The sequence below is a fragment of the Ranitomeya variabilis genome, chromosome 4 (assembly GCF_051348905.1).
Source record: "Ranitomeya variabilis isolate aRanVar5 chromosome 4, aRanVar5.hap1, whole genome shotgun sequence".
Taxonomy (NCBI): Eukaryota; Metazoa; Chordata; class Amphibia; order Anura; family Dendrobatidae; genus Ranitomeya; species Ranitomeya variabilis.
The window spans coordinates 692,354,526-692,369,728 of record NC_135235.1 but is presented as its reverse complement, the minus strand read 5'-3'; the positions used below and the strand labels follow the sequence as shown (position 1 = coordinate 692,369,728).

Here is a 15,203-nt window from a genome sequence, read left to right as displayed (position 1 = left end):
TTGATACTTGACTATTGCACATAAACACACGGGCTGATGACCGGATCATGCAGCTTTGTATGAAAATCCCTATGTATTATAATTGCCAGACCTGAAATAACAAGCACTTTTCACCTATTGTTTCCCCCCTTTCCCTTGTAGATTGTAAGCTTGCGAGCAGGGACCTCACTCCTAATGTCACTGTTTAAATTGTCTTAACCTGTATTGAATTTATTGTTTGTACATGTCCCCGCTTAATTGTAAAGTGCTGCGGAATATGTTGGCGCTATATAAATAAAATTATTATTATTATTATTATTATTTTTATGATCCGGTGACTTTGGAGCCTCATGAACTTTCTCTGGAGTAGGTGGAAACTGTACTGACCACAAACCCTGAACTAACACCGCAACTAGAAGTAGCCGTGGAGTGTGCCTAACAAACCCTAGACACCTCGACACAGCCGGAGGACTAAATACCCCTATAGATAGAAATAGGAATACTATCTTGCCTCTGAGCACCCCAAAGGATAGGCAGCCCCCCACGAATATTGACTGAGTAGGAGAAGAAAGACACACGCAGGCAGTAAACAGAGTTCAGCAAAAGAGGCCACTCTAGCTAAACAGGGAAAGATAGGACAGAATACTAAACGGACAGTATTAAAACCCTTCCAAAAATATCCACAGCAGATAATACAAAAAGTTCCACAATCTAACTAAAGACATGGAATGTATATCTGCAACTCCTGAGAATCCAACAAGACTGAGAAAATACTGACAATCTAAGCTGGACAAAAAAACAATGAATAGAACTGAATTATTAAGCACACAGCATGTGTGCCACAAAAACAAACCAGACACTTATCTTTGCAGATTTGGCAGCCAGGTAGAAGGAACCAAACACGGACCAAAACCTCCCAAAAACAATGGACAACTGGCAAGGACTAATGAATCCTGCACGCCTAAATACCCCAGTGAGAGCTGCAATTAGCAGATACAACTGACCTGTCCTGCAACCCAGGGACAACTGCATTACCACCTACAACCACTGGAGGGAGCCCAAAAGCAGAATTCACAACAGGGGTCGTCAAAGGCATATCTCCGTTTAAAGGCTGGTGGTAGGCAGCCCTTTTTTTCTGGCTTTTTCCACTCTCACTTGATTAGGTTCTGAACCTTGTCATTAAGTGGAAATTATCTACGCTTTCTCGGGTCTAGACCGCCAAACATCAGGTCTTGCGCCGAAAGTTCTGGTTTTTCGTCAGCTACCCCCATGATGGACCTGACTGATTTAACCAGCCTGTCTATCTGGTCCAGCGGAAAGCAAAACCGATTATAATCCTTTTCTGAAGAGGATGCAGAGGAGGACTGAGGCTTCCAAACCACATTCCCTTTTCCTCTTGGAAGGTTCTCCTTGGGACAAAGATTTTGGGAATCTTTTACTTCTCTCCTGATGATTTCCCTTAGGTTCGAAGTAAAATCGTGAGTTTCTTCCGCCACCTATGTAATTTATCTAGTACTACCGCTATATTATGTATGAATATATTTTCCTTTTTCTGCCTACCGTCTGTCTCACACACGACAGCAGTTGAATTCTAACAAATATAATATCAAACTTTCATATGTTATGAGTGGTTCTTCTGTTGACTTCTTGGACATTAAAATTCAAGTGGATCAGAATCTTTTTTTGCAAACTGATGTACACAGGAAATCAACTTCAACTAATTCACTCCTTCATGCAGAATCAAGTCATCCTTACAGCACAATCAGGGCCATCCCTGTTGGTTAATTTCTCAGGATGAGGCGGATCTGCTCTACAGAACCAAAATTTGTTCTACAAGCTAAAGATCTCCGTGAAAGATTTTGGGCAAGAGGGTATTCACATAGATGCATCAAGGCAGGGTACAATAGGGCTAAAAGATGTTCTCGGGATGATCTATTGTGTCCAAGGGCCAAAAAAAAACTTGGTGGAGGATAAAATCTGGTATATCTCCACATACAATGGTGAGTGGCCTTCAATGCGTGCGTGTTTACAGAAGCATTGGGATATATTAAAAACTTATCCAACCCTAGCCAAATGTATTACTGATGTTCCACTTATGACCTCAAGAGGAAGTAAAAACATAGGAGATATCTTGATGAGTAGTGATTATGTTCCTAAATTGATCAAAGAAAAAAAAACCTTTTGGAACCCATGGACCAGTTGAAGGATGTTTCCCTTGTGGGAACTGTATTGCATGTGTGAATATTGTTCGCTCTTCAACATTCGAATCTACTGATGGCAAAAAACAGTTTTGTATTAAACAATATATAACATGCAATACGACTCAAGTGATTTATTATGCCACTTGCACATGTCCCAAAACCTATATTGGGTTAACATCAAGGCGTCTTGGTACTTGAACATGAGAACATGTTTGGGACATTATGGCAGCTAAAACAGAAACGGATGTTTCTCAATTAAAAACACTGCCTAGACATTATCAATTTCACAACTGTGATCCCAAACAATTTTTTGTAAAAGGTATTGAGCATGTGCAATGTGGCATTCGTGGTGGTGAAATCCACCGCTTGTTAGCGCAAAAAGAGTGTAGGTGGATTTTTGTTTCAGATTCTATGGTGCCCAAAGGGCTTAAATGAGAGTATGGGCTACTCTTCCTTTTAGTAATTCTCGTGCCTTGGTATCTTTAAATGCATGGTGTGGGCCCCTTCTCCAGATATATTCTTACCACCTTTTGGTTGGTCTCTATTATATTTTAATATTTTATGTTTTTAACACGTTTGTCTTCTGACTTTTAGTTTTATATGTGATCCATGTTGGAATTGGACAACAAGGACGATCTGTGGATGCACTTTTTTCACTTGCAAGTCACTACACCGTCAAGTCTAGCACAATTAATCATAATGGACTTGGTAATATTTGCATCACTTTTTAAATATTTATATATTGTAACATTGTTGTGTAAATTATAAGTATTCACAATATATGCTTCAATTAATATGCATTTTGTAATGATCACAATGCTATTTGAATATTTATATATTATAAAATTGTTTTGTGTGTATATATATATATATATATTCAAAAAAAGGAAAAGCAGCACAAAATAATTGAAAAAAAGTGGACTTTAATGCCTGGACGGCGTGGAGACGTTTCGAATGTGTTATCCTTTGTCAAGCAATGAATACAAGAGTGAGACCACATTTTATACCCAACACATACATATCTCATTAGAAAATCATTAAATATAATAAAATCAATGATATTAAACAGTGTTATTGTGCATCATCAGTGTAACGGTGCAATTGTGCAAGTTACTCAGCCCATCAAACCACGACTATTTGACGGGTATTATGAATACCATACTGCGTGAAAATAAAAAGATAGCTTAATAGCCAATTTGTTATTAAAAACAAATCAGGTGTCCTTACTAACGATATTAAAATCCAAGTGCACTTACATATACAGCTTAGTAATGGCAGCCATGATCACGGCGTTCCAAAGTACCTACTGCACATGTCCGTGACATCACTGTCAGGGACCCACAATGCTCTGCCCTGCAGCTGCTCAGAACCTTCCGAAGACCAAGGCGCCATATTAGCTAGGGGCGGCTTTGCCCACACGGAGGATGGAACCGCATAAAAATTGCAATAGCAATATAAAAAATAAGACAAAAGCGATCCTAATAACCCCGAACTCTGCATTACTCAGAAATTACTATTCAGAGTATAAAGAAATATGTAAAGAATATATAATATATAAAAAAAAAAAATATATAAAAAATTATCATGTACAAAATTAAATTGCTCCATACACGGTCATATGTATAAGAATAGTCTTCTCTACACGGGAACATACTCGATGTGCCGCCGTATTTAAAGGGACCCAGACATAAGTCTGTAATACGTCACCAAGGTCCAGGAAGCCCCCCTTATTAAAGTGGGGCATCCTGACCCTGAGTAAGGAACCGGAGACCTTTGGGGGGGTACCCCCCGCGTATCTCCAAACCCCTACAGTATGACACACATGACCCAATCTTTGGCTACATCTTCAACATCCCTAGAGAGACATGAAAGACCAAATGACCAAAGCAGGGGAGTTTCCTATGTTTATAAATTCAAGCTTTTATTCTCTGTAATTATATATCCAAAAAAAAATAATAATCAAAATATCAGGAGAGATGCAGAGATCAAGGAAAAAAGGAAAGCAAAATAATTCACATTATAAAGTAATCAGTACGGATCCATCGTCCATTGTTCAAAGTCGTAGCCACCATATAGTATCTCGGTATGTAAGATAGGACACCTGAAAAAAGACAAATAACTCCATAATGTTCTTTTAGAACATAAAAAAATATATATAGAATATACACGTGAGAGAATATAACCACTACCCCATTTACATAATTGAATTAAGTTTGAAATCCACATTAAGACCATAAGGTTTTAACCCCTTCCCGACCTTTGACGCCACGTAGGCGTCATGAAAACCCGTGCCAATCTGACCCATGACGCCTATGTGGAGTCATGGAATGATCGCGTCCCTGCAGATCAGGTGAAAGAGTTAACTCCAATTTCACCCGATCTGCAGGGACAGGGGGAGTGGTACTTCAGCCCCCGTGGCTATGATCGCTCTGATTGGCTGTTGAAAGTCTAACAGCCAATCAGAGCGATTTGTAATATTTCACCTATAAAAATGGTTAAATATTACAATCCAGCCATGGCCGATGCTGCAATAGCATCTGCCATGGCTAGAGACCCCGATCTGCCCCCCCCCCCCCCCCCCCTGCCACCGATCGCCTCCCCAGTCGTTTTTCTGCCCCGTCCGCCTGTCCGCTCCCCTCCGTCCTCCTGTCCGCTCCCCCGTCCTCCTGCCCGCTCCCCCCGTGCTCCGATGCCACCCCCCCGTCCTCCAAACCACCCCCCATGCTCAGATCTCCCCCCCCTCATACTTACCGGGCCTCCCAGTGTCCGTCCGTCTTCTCCATGGGCGCCGCCATCTTCCAAAATGGCGGGCGCATGCGCAGTGCGCCCGCCGAATCTGCCGGCCGGCAGATTCGTTCCAGGTATAGTTTGATCACTGTGATATAACCTATCACAGTGATCAAAATAAAAAAAATAGTAAATGCCCCCCCCTTATCACCCCCATAGGTAGGGACAATAATAAAAAAAAGAAAATATATTTTTTTTCTTTTTCCACTAGGGTTAGGGTTAGAACTAGGGGTAGGGTTAGGGGTAGGGCATGTGCACACAGTGCGGATTTGGCCGCGGATCCGCAGCGGACTGGCCGCGGATCCGCAGCGGACTGGCCGCGGATCCGCAGCGGACTGGCCGCTGCGAATTCGTAGCAGTTTTCCATCAGGCTTACAGTACCATATAAACCTATGGAAAACCAAATCCGCTGTGCCCATGGTGCGGAAGATTCCGTGCGGAAACGCTGCATTGTATTTTCCGCAGCATGTCAATTCTTTGTGCAGATTACGCAGCGTTTTACACCTGTTCCTCAATAGGAATCCGCAGGTGAAATCCACACAAAAAAACACTGGAAATCCGCTGTAAATCCGCAGGTAAAACGCAGTGCCTTTTACCTGCAGATTTTTAAAAAATCGTGCAGAAAAATCTCACACTAATCCACAACGTGGGCACATGGTTGGAATTAGAGTTAGGGTTGGAATTAGGGCTAGGGTTGGAAATAGGGTTAAGATTAGGCTTGTGGTTAGGGTTACGGATAGGGTTAGGGGTGTGTTGGGGTTACAGTTGTGGTTAGGGTTGGGATTAGGGTTAAGGTTGGGATTAGGATTAGGGTTGGGATTAGGGTTACGGGTGTGTTGGGGTTAGGGTTGGGATTAGGGTTATGGCTACAGTTGGGATTAGGGTTAGGGGTGTGTTGGGGTTAGTGTTGAAGTTAGAATTGAGGGGTTTCCACTGTTTAGGCACATCAGGGGTCTCCAAACGCAACATGGCGCCACCATTGATTCCAGCCAATCTTGCGTTCAAAAAGTCAAATGGTGCTCCCTCCCTTCCAAGCCCCGACGTGCGCCCAAACAGTGGTTTACCCCCACATATGGGGTACCAGCGTACTCAGGACAAACTGGGCAACAACTGTTGGGGTCCAATTTCTCCTGTTACCCTTGCAAAAATAAAAAATTACTTGCTAAAACATAATTTTTGAGGAAACAACAATTTTTTATTTTCACGGCTCTGCGTTATAAACTTGTGTGAAGCACTTGGGGGTTGAAAGTGCTCACCACACATCTAGATATGTTCCTTGGGGGGTCTAGTTTCCAAAATAGGGTCACTTGTGGGGGGTTTCTACTGTTTAGGCACACCAGGGGCTCTGCAAATGCAACGTGATGCCCGCAGACCATTCCATCAAAGTCTGCATTTCAAATGTCACTACTTCCCTTCCGAGCCCTGACGTGCGCCCAAACAGTGGTTTACCCCCACATATGGGGTATCAGCATACTCAGGAGAAACTGGAAAACAACTTTTGGGGTCAAATTTCTCCTGTTACCTTTGGGAAAATTAAAAAAATTCTGGGCTAAAAAAAATATTTTTGAGGAAAGGAAACATTTATTATTTTCACGGCTCTGCGTTATAAACTTCTGTGAAGCACTTGGGGTTCCAAAGTGCTCACCACACATCTAGATAAGTTCCCTTGGGGGTCTAGTTTCCAAAATGGGGTCACTTGTGGGGAGTTCCTACTGTTTAGGCACATCAGGGGCTCTGCAAACGCAACCTGACGCCTGCAGAGCATTCCATCAAAGTCTGTATTTCAAAATGTCACTACTTCCCTTCCGAACCCCGACGTGTGCCAAAACAGTGGTTTACCCCCACATATGGGGTATCATCGTACTCAGGACAAACTGGACAACAACATTTGGTGTGCAATTTCTCCTATTACCCTTGGGAAAATAAAAAATTCCGGGCTAAAATCATTTTTGAGGAAAGAAAAATTATTTTTTATTTTCACGGCTCTGCGTTATAAACTTCTGTGAAGCACCTGGGGGTTTTAAGTGCTCACTATGCATCTAGATAAGTTCCTTGGGGGGTCTAGTTTCCAAAATGGGGTCACTTGTAGGGGAGCTCCAATGTTTAGGCACACAGGGGCTCTCCAAACGCGACATGGTGTCCGCTAACGATTGGAGCTAATTTTCCATTCAAAAAGTCAAATGGCGCGCCTCCCCCTTCCGAGCCTTGCCGTGCACCCAAACAGTGGTTTACCCCCACATATGAGGTATCGGCGTACTCAGGAGAAAATGCCCAACAAATTTTAGGATCCATTTTATCCTGTTGCCCATGTGAAAATGAAAAAATTGAGGCTAAAATAATTTTTGTGTGATAAAAAAAGTACTTTTTCATTTTTATGGATCAATTTGTGAAGCACCTGGGGGTTTGAAGTGCTCACTATTCTTCTAGATAAGTTCCTTGGGGGGTCTAGTTTCCAAAATGGGGTCACTTGTGGGGGAGCTCCAATGTTTAGGCACACGGGGGCTCTCCAAACGCGACATGGTGTCCACTAAAGATTGGAGCCAATTTTTCATTGAAAAAGTCAAATGGCGCTCCTTCCCTTCCAAGCCCTGCCGTGCGCCCAAACAGTGGTTTACCCCCACATATGAGGTATCAGCGTACTCAGGACAAATTGGACAACAACGTTCGTTGTCCAGTTTCTCCTTTTACCCTTGGGAAAATAAAAAAAATTGTTGATAAAAATCATTTTTGTGACTAAAAAGTTAAATGTTCATTTTTTACTTCCATGTTGCTTCTGCTGCTGTGAAACACCTGAAGGGTTAATCAACTTCTTGAATGTGGTTTTGAGCACCTTGAGGGGTGCAGTTTTTAGAATGGTGTCACTTTGGGGTATTTTCAGCCATATAGAACCCTCAAAATGACTTCAAATGTGAGGTGGTCCCTAAAAAAAATGGTTTTGTAAATTTTGTTGTAAAAATGAGAAATCACTGGTCAAATTTTAACCCTTATAACTTCCTAGCAAAAAAAAAAAAAAATTGTTTCCAAAATTGTGCTGATGTAAAGTAGACATGTGGGAAATGTTATTTATTAACTATTTTGTGTCACATAACTCTCTGGTTTAACAGAATAAAAATTCAAAATTGCGAAATTTTCAAAATTTTCGCCAAATTTCCGTTTTTTTCACAAATAAACGCAGAAATTATCGATCTAAATTTACCACTAACATGAAGCCCAATAGGTCACGAAAAAACAATCTCAGAATCGCTAGGATCCGTTGAAGCGTTCCTGAGTTATTACCTCATAAAGGGACACTGGTCAGAATTGCAAAAAACGGCCAGGTCATTAAGGCCAAAATAGGCTGGGTCATGAAGGGGTTAAAGTATTGAGTTTTTTTTATCCATTCCAACTCTTTCTTTTTAAGTAACCGTATACGGTCACCCCCCCCTTCTCTGAACCGGTACCATATCAATAATACGGAACCGCAATTGTTTTTCAGTATGACATTTTTACGTGAAATGTTTTGACACTGGTAGATCCAAACGTTTCTTCCTTATGGTATGTCGGTGTTGATTGATTCTGGTCTTGAAATCACATGTAGTTTCACCGACATACCATAAGGAACAAGGACACTGGAGTAAATATACAACAAACTGAGTCGCATGTCAAATAATGCTGTATCCTATATTCTTCATTCGTGATTGGATGAAAGAAATTAGTCCCCTTGGGCATCAAATTACAGTTAATACAGGACAAGCATGGAAAACAACCTTTCCTACTGTTACCAGTAAGTGTGGCCTGACCCTGTTTTTTGAATGACCCTATATCAGACTTCACCAGAGTAGACGCAATAGTTAGACTACGTTTATATGAGAAAATTGGTGGTTTAGAAAACTCCTTCACTTCCGGAGAACATTTATATAGCATACCCCAATGTTTGCATATAATGTCAGCAATTTTGCCACTCTCCTCACAATACGTCGTTACAAAAGGAATCCGATCAAATTCTTTCAGTTTAGGTTTTTTCTGTAATAATTCTTTTCTCGATAATATATCAACCTTATTCTTCTGTATTTGCAACAATTTTTTTGGATAACCTCTTTCAGAGAATTTCTTACATGTCCCTTCCATAGATTTTTTTTTTTTAAAGAATCTTCATTACTTTCAATTCTTTTAACCCGTAAAAGCTGACTGTATGGGATTGACGCTTTAGTTTTTCTAGGGTGTTGACTATTGAAAAGCAATAAATCATTTTTATCTGTGGCTTTAGTAAACAATTGAGAAGTCAATTTACCTTTCTCAATTTGAACATTAACATCCAAAAATTGAATGTTAGTACATGAGTGTACAAGGGTGAATTTAATTGTTTCATCAATTGTATTCAGGTAGTCATGAAATTTAAATAAGGACTCCGTTGTACCCGTCCATACGAGGAAGACATCGTCTATATATAAAAAAATATTTTAAATGCACTTTTTGTACATTTTCGGTCTTGATCCACAGACCTTCCGTTGCATTGCTTTGGGACTCCTTGCTTCTCTCCTCTCCTCTATCCCTTTGTCTGTTTTGCTTGGTGGTGTGGGGTTTGGCGCCGACCTTATCCCCCGGCTGCAGTATATGGGTTAGGCCGGGATCACACATACGCGAGATACGGCCGAGTCTCGCAGGTGAAAACTGAGCTCTGGCCCGGCACTCTGGACCGGAGCGTGCGACCACACAGCAATACATGGAGCTGCACGCCCCGCTCCCAAGTGCCGGCCCCAGAGGAGGGATTTCACCTGCGAGACTCGGCCGTATCTCGTGTATGTGTGATCCCGGCCTTAGGGAGCTTTCAAAGCAAGAGCCTGTGCATTGTAAAGACAGACATGTTATTGGCTGCATCCGACCATGTGATCGGATCAGCTGGCTACTTAAGATCAGTGAGTTGGCGATTTAGACCACGCCCCCTTGAGGAAGCGAGTCTTTATACTCGCGAAACGTACGTCGGGTTTGCGGTCACAGCGTGGACAAGAGGAGACACAATATGGGTAATTAACCCTTGATTTATTGATGCATATCTTATGCTACCTATGTCTGATACATTGTAATTGTTTTAGCAATGCATGCTAGCACTAAACATGGTGATAGTTATAGGTGGGACTGATTAGTCTTGGTACAAACAAGTGACTAACTGATTGTCCTACCTGTTTAAGTTACATTGCTTATGTGCAATGCTTTCTACATGTATATGTAATTATTTAGCATAATATCTTGTCGTGATCCACCCCGTGACTGTTACTACTCTTTTTGGGATCACACTATTTTATCATATCCTATTGTATGTATTTGTATTTAGTCTGTGGTAAATATCTACCCTTAATAAAAATATTTATATTTTGAGATACATTATGACTCAGGTTCTCCTCATTTAATTGATCTTTTTGAGTCTGTATTTTTTGATATCTTTGATTGTGTGTATATATACTGGTGACCTATATAATCAACGGCTGACAATCTTTTAGGGTAGGCGTGTGGCAAAGGGCAACCACATAGTGCACACTCATTCTTTACTTTACCAGCGCATTTTTTCCCCTGAGGAAAAAAAACATAGGAAAAGACTGCATCAGGGCACGTTCACGAAGGTCTCTTACCAAGGCAGCAGTGATAGGTACCGGATTACTAGGGGAGCGAACCAGATCCTTCAGTCTAGACAAGGTCCTGCGACTGGGCTGATCACTGCATCTGAAGGTCTTCGGGCTGGGGGTTTGCATGGGACCTCTCCGAGGCTCTATCCTGCTCCTGCTGACCGACGGGAGCTTCTGGTTCATCTATTGCTGCAGATGGGCTCACAAGAAGCCCTGCAGCATTCTGTGCACCTTAAATAGGCCCTCCCACGGATCCAGAGTATCAGCAGGGGTATGGCCAGGGGTTCTGCCCCCTCCCCGTGCAGGTCACCCGTAGCTTCCTTCTAGCCCCTAATCGCCCCCCCTCGCCACTGCACCTGCATGCCGCAGAACAGCAGAGTCTGTAACAGTAGCCGGCCGCACACAGCCATGCCAGGCGCCCCGGACAAGACAACAGGCGAGGCACAGGAGCCCAGAGGAATAGGAAGATTGGATGGACTCAGGAGGAGGGGGGGGGGGGGGGGGGAATACTTACCTCCGTCGCTGGCCTCAGGAGACGGACATCCCCAGACTCCGCTCACTGCCGTGGAGCCGTAACTGGACCCACCGTAACGCTTCCAGGGACCCGCACTGACCGAGGTAGGAGGCCCCCTCGCTACCTGGGTCGGTCAGCCGGCCTGGGTATCCAGATGAAATACAGATGATCTGTAGGGCATCCTGTCCTCCAGGAACAGGAAACCAACTGATGCATGGGAGAGGTGCCCCCTTATGTATCTGTAGGTTTCCTGTTCCTGAAGGGCGGATCCCCTCTCTCTGTGGTGCTGTCATGGACGACCGATAGAAAAAGCCTCAAAAGCTACTCTAGCCAGATGGATTAAATCTACCATTTGTGCCCCGTATATTTCAGCTGGTGAATCTCCTCCAGAGAATCTTAAAGCTCACTCACTGAGAGCAGTCTCTGCTTCGTGGGCAGAGTGCGGGTGCAGCATCCATGGACCAAATTTGCCGGGTATTTGGTAGGTCTCCTGCTGGTGCTGTCAGGAGGGACGTCCTGGAACATAGGAATTAGTCCTACCGGTAATAGTGTTTCCAGGAGTCCATCATGACAGCACCCCTTACTTACCCTCCCTTGAATTTCCTGTCTAATGTGCAATATGAACATGCAAAGAGAGGAAGTTCAATAAAATTGTGTTGCATCCATCCTGGTGTGGTACTTTGGAAAATCACTGAAGGGTGGAGGTGGGGAGGGGCTATTTAACCTCTTCTGTGTTCCTGTCCCTATAAAGGATATGAAGGACAACCTCCTGGTGGTGCTGTCATGATGGACTCCTGGAAACACTATTACAGGTAGGACTAATTCCTATTTTTGCGTCACCACATTTTCAGAGCTATAATTTTTCCATATTTTGGTCCACAGTCATGTGATGTCTTGTTTTTTGCGGAACGAGTTGACGTTTTTATCGGTACTGTTTTCGGGCACATGACATTTTTTGATAGCTTTTTATTCCGATTTTTGTTAGGTAGAATGACCAAAAACCAGCTATTCATGAATTTCTTTTGTGGGAGCGGTTATACCATTCCACCTTTGGTAAAACTGGTAAAGCAGTTTTATTATTCAGGACAGTACAATTAGGCTAGGTTCACATTTGCGTTGCAGCAGCTTGTTCAGCACATATGCTAACGGGCTGCTGCTAGAGCAAGTGCCGGCGTTTACACCCCCGCTAGTGCAGATAGAGCTCTGCTAGCTTTATCTGCGCTAGCAGTGACAGACCCGGAAACGCTGCAGCCCGCGTCTCCGGGTCCCTCACTCAATCACGGCACATCCCTAGCACACGCCCATTGTGGGCGTACGCTAGCGATGCATCCGACATTGCAGTCAATGGCGGCCGTAACGGACTACGTTATACCGCGTTTATGCTGCGGTGTAACGTAGTCCGTCTAACGGACGCCACTAACGCAATGTGAACCCCGCCTTACAGCGATACCTCATTTATATCAGTTTTTGTGTTTTGGCGCTTTTATACAATAAAAACTATTTTATATAAAAAGTAATTGTTTTTGCATCGCTTTATTCTGAGAGCTATAACTTATTTTTTTATCTGATGAAGCTGTATGGCGGTTCGTTATTTTGCAGGACAAGATGACGTTTTCAGCGGTGTTTGTTTGATCGCAGTGTTCTCAGGGTTAATGTGCCAGGAGCAGTCCGTGACCGCTCCTGGCACATAGTGCCGGATGTGAGCTGTGATAATCAACTGAGACCCAGCCGCAATCCCCCCGTGAGCTCGGCTGATCGACGTCATATGACGTACTATACCGTCGATTGTCATACGGGCCCACCCCACCTTAACGGGATAGTACGTCTAATGTCAGAAAGGGGTTAAGGGCTACCACGGAGTAAAAGACTCATAACTGAGGCAGGGCGATCTCACCACAATCAAACTATCATACAGGAGAACATTTAGGCCATGTTCACACTTTGCGGTTTTTGCCGCGGATCCGCGGCGATTTTGATGCTGCGGGTCCGCAGCAGTTTCAATTGCGTTTACATTAACATGTAAACCCTATGGAAACCGCAAACCGCAGTGCACATGCTGTGGGAAAAACCGCGCAGAAATGCAGCGGTTTACAACCCGCAGCATGTCACTTCTTTGTGCAGAATCGCAGCGATTCTGCACCCATAGAAATGAATTGATCCGCTTACTTCCCGCATGGGGCTGTGCCCACGTTGCGGGAAGTAAGCGGATAATGTGCGGGACTCTCCTCCAGACCCTGGGAACCATATTTGTGTGTAAAAAAAAAAATAATTAAAATAAAAAATGATGCTATACTCACCTCTCAGCGCTGCCCGCGGCCGTCTGGTCAGAGTTGCTGTGCGAACAGGACCTGCGGTGACGTCGCGGTCACATGACCGTGACGTCACGAAGGTCCTTTTCGGCACAGCATCTTTGGAACCGGAGCGCCGCGGTTTTGCCCTGCAGATTTATCAATTCCGCTGCGGGATAAACCCGCAGAGCACACCGCAAAGTGTGCACATAGCCTTAGGCTATGTGCACACGTAGGAAATGTAGTGCAGAATTTTCTGCACTAAATCTGCACGTGCAGTTTCGGTGCAGTTTCGGTGCAGTACAATGTAAATCAATGTGAAAAAAAAAAGCTGTGCACATGGTGCAGAAAAATCCGCGCAGAAACGCTGCAGAACTGCACAAAAGAAGCGACGTGCACTTCTTTGAAATCTGCAGCATTTCTGCGCAGATTTTTCTTCACCATCTGCACAGCTTTTTTTTTTTCACATTGATTTACATTGTACTGTAAATCACAGTGCAGTTCTGCAGCGTTTCTGCACTAAATCTGCATCGTGTGCACATACCCATAAAGAAAATACATTTTTTTATTCTAATACATCCCCAACAATAATGTATGTATGAGGGGAGAGGTCCAACAGTTAACCAGAGTTGCACTCATTTATGGTGGACCATTGAAGCTACTATGAGTCCTGTACAGAAGAGGACAGAAAATATTAGTGCCCCCCATTTTAGAAGAGATTGTGCAGTAATCTGAATTCCTTTTCAGATTTTAATGACGTGGAGTGAATCCATGAAACCAGGGCTCGAGCTAAAGGCCCCGTCTCACATAGCGATTTACCAACTATCACGACCAGCGATATGACCTGGCCGTGATCGTTGGTAAGTCGTTGTGTGGTCGCTGGGGAGCTGTCACACACACAGCTCTCTCCAGCGACCAACGATCAGGGGAACGACTTCGGCATCGTTGAAACTGTCTTCAACGATGCCGAAGTCCCCCTGCAGCACCCGGGTAACCAGGGTAAACATCGGGTTACTAAGCGCAGGGCCGCGCTTAGTAACCCGATGTTTACCCTGGTTACCAAAAAAAACAAACACTACATACTCACCATCTGATGTCCGTCAGGTCCCTTGCCGTCTGCTTCCTGCTCTGACTGAGTGCCGCCGTACACTGAGAGCAGAGCGCAGCGGTGACGTCACTGCTGTGCTGTGCTCTCACTGTACGGCAGTCAGTCAGAGCAGGAAGCAGACTGCAAGGGACCTGACGGACATCAGATGGTGAGTATGTAGTGTTTGGTTTTTTTTACATTTACGCTGGTAAGCAGGGTAAACATCGGGTTACTAAGCGCGGCCCTGCGCTTAGTAACCCGATGTTTACCCTGGTTACCAGTGAAGACATCGCTGGATCGGTGTCACACACACCGATTCAGCGATGTCAGCGGGACCTCAACGACCAAAAAAAGGTCCAGGCCATTCCGACACGACCAGCGATCTCACAGCAGGGGCCTGATCGCTGGTACGTGTCACACATAGTGAGATCGCTACTGAGGTCGCTGTTGCGTCACAAAACTTGTGACTCAGCAGCGATCTCGCTAGCGATCTCGCTATGTGAGACGGGGCCTTAACACATCTCCTGCAGGTGTGAATGATCACGATCCTTCTTGAAGTTAGTCAGTTTAAAAAAAAGAATTTGAAAAGTCAGGATAAAGGGAAACTCTGCTGTTATTGTATAGAGATTCACTCTTAGCCTCACTGCACATTTAATGTTGTTGATCATAAAAGTGAAGTTTGGCCAGAAAGACTGGACCTGGTCTTGCAGAGACCATATGATCACATTCAGCAGCACAGAAGGGGGA

At 43.9% G+C, this 15,203-nt stretch overlaps 1 protein-coding gene across 1 annotated transcript in view; it reads right to left on the bottom strand.

The window, feature by feature from the left end:
- LOC143767635 (uncharacterized) overlaps positions 1-15,203 on the bottom strand; it is a 104,191-nt gene that overhangs the window by 40,887 nt on the left and 48,101 nt on the right. The window lies entirely within an intron of this gene.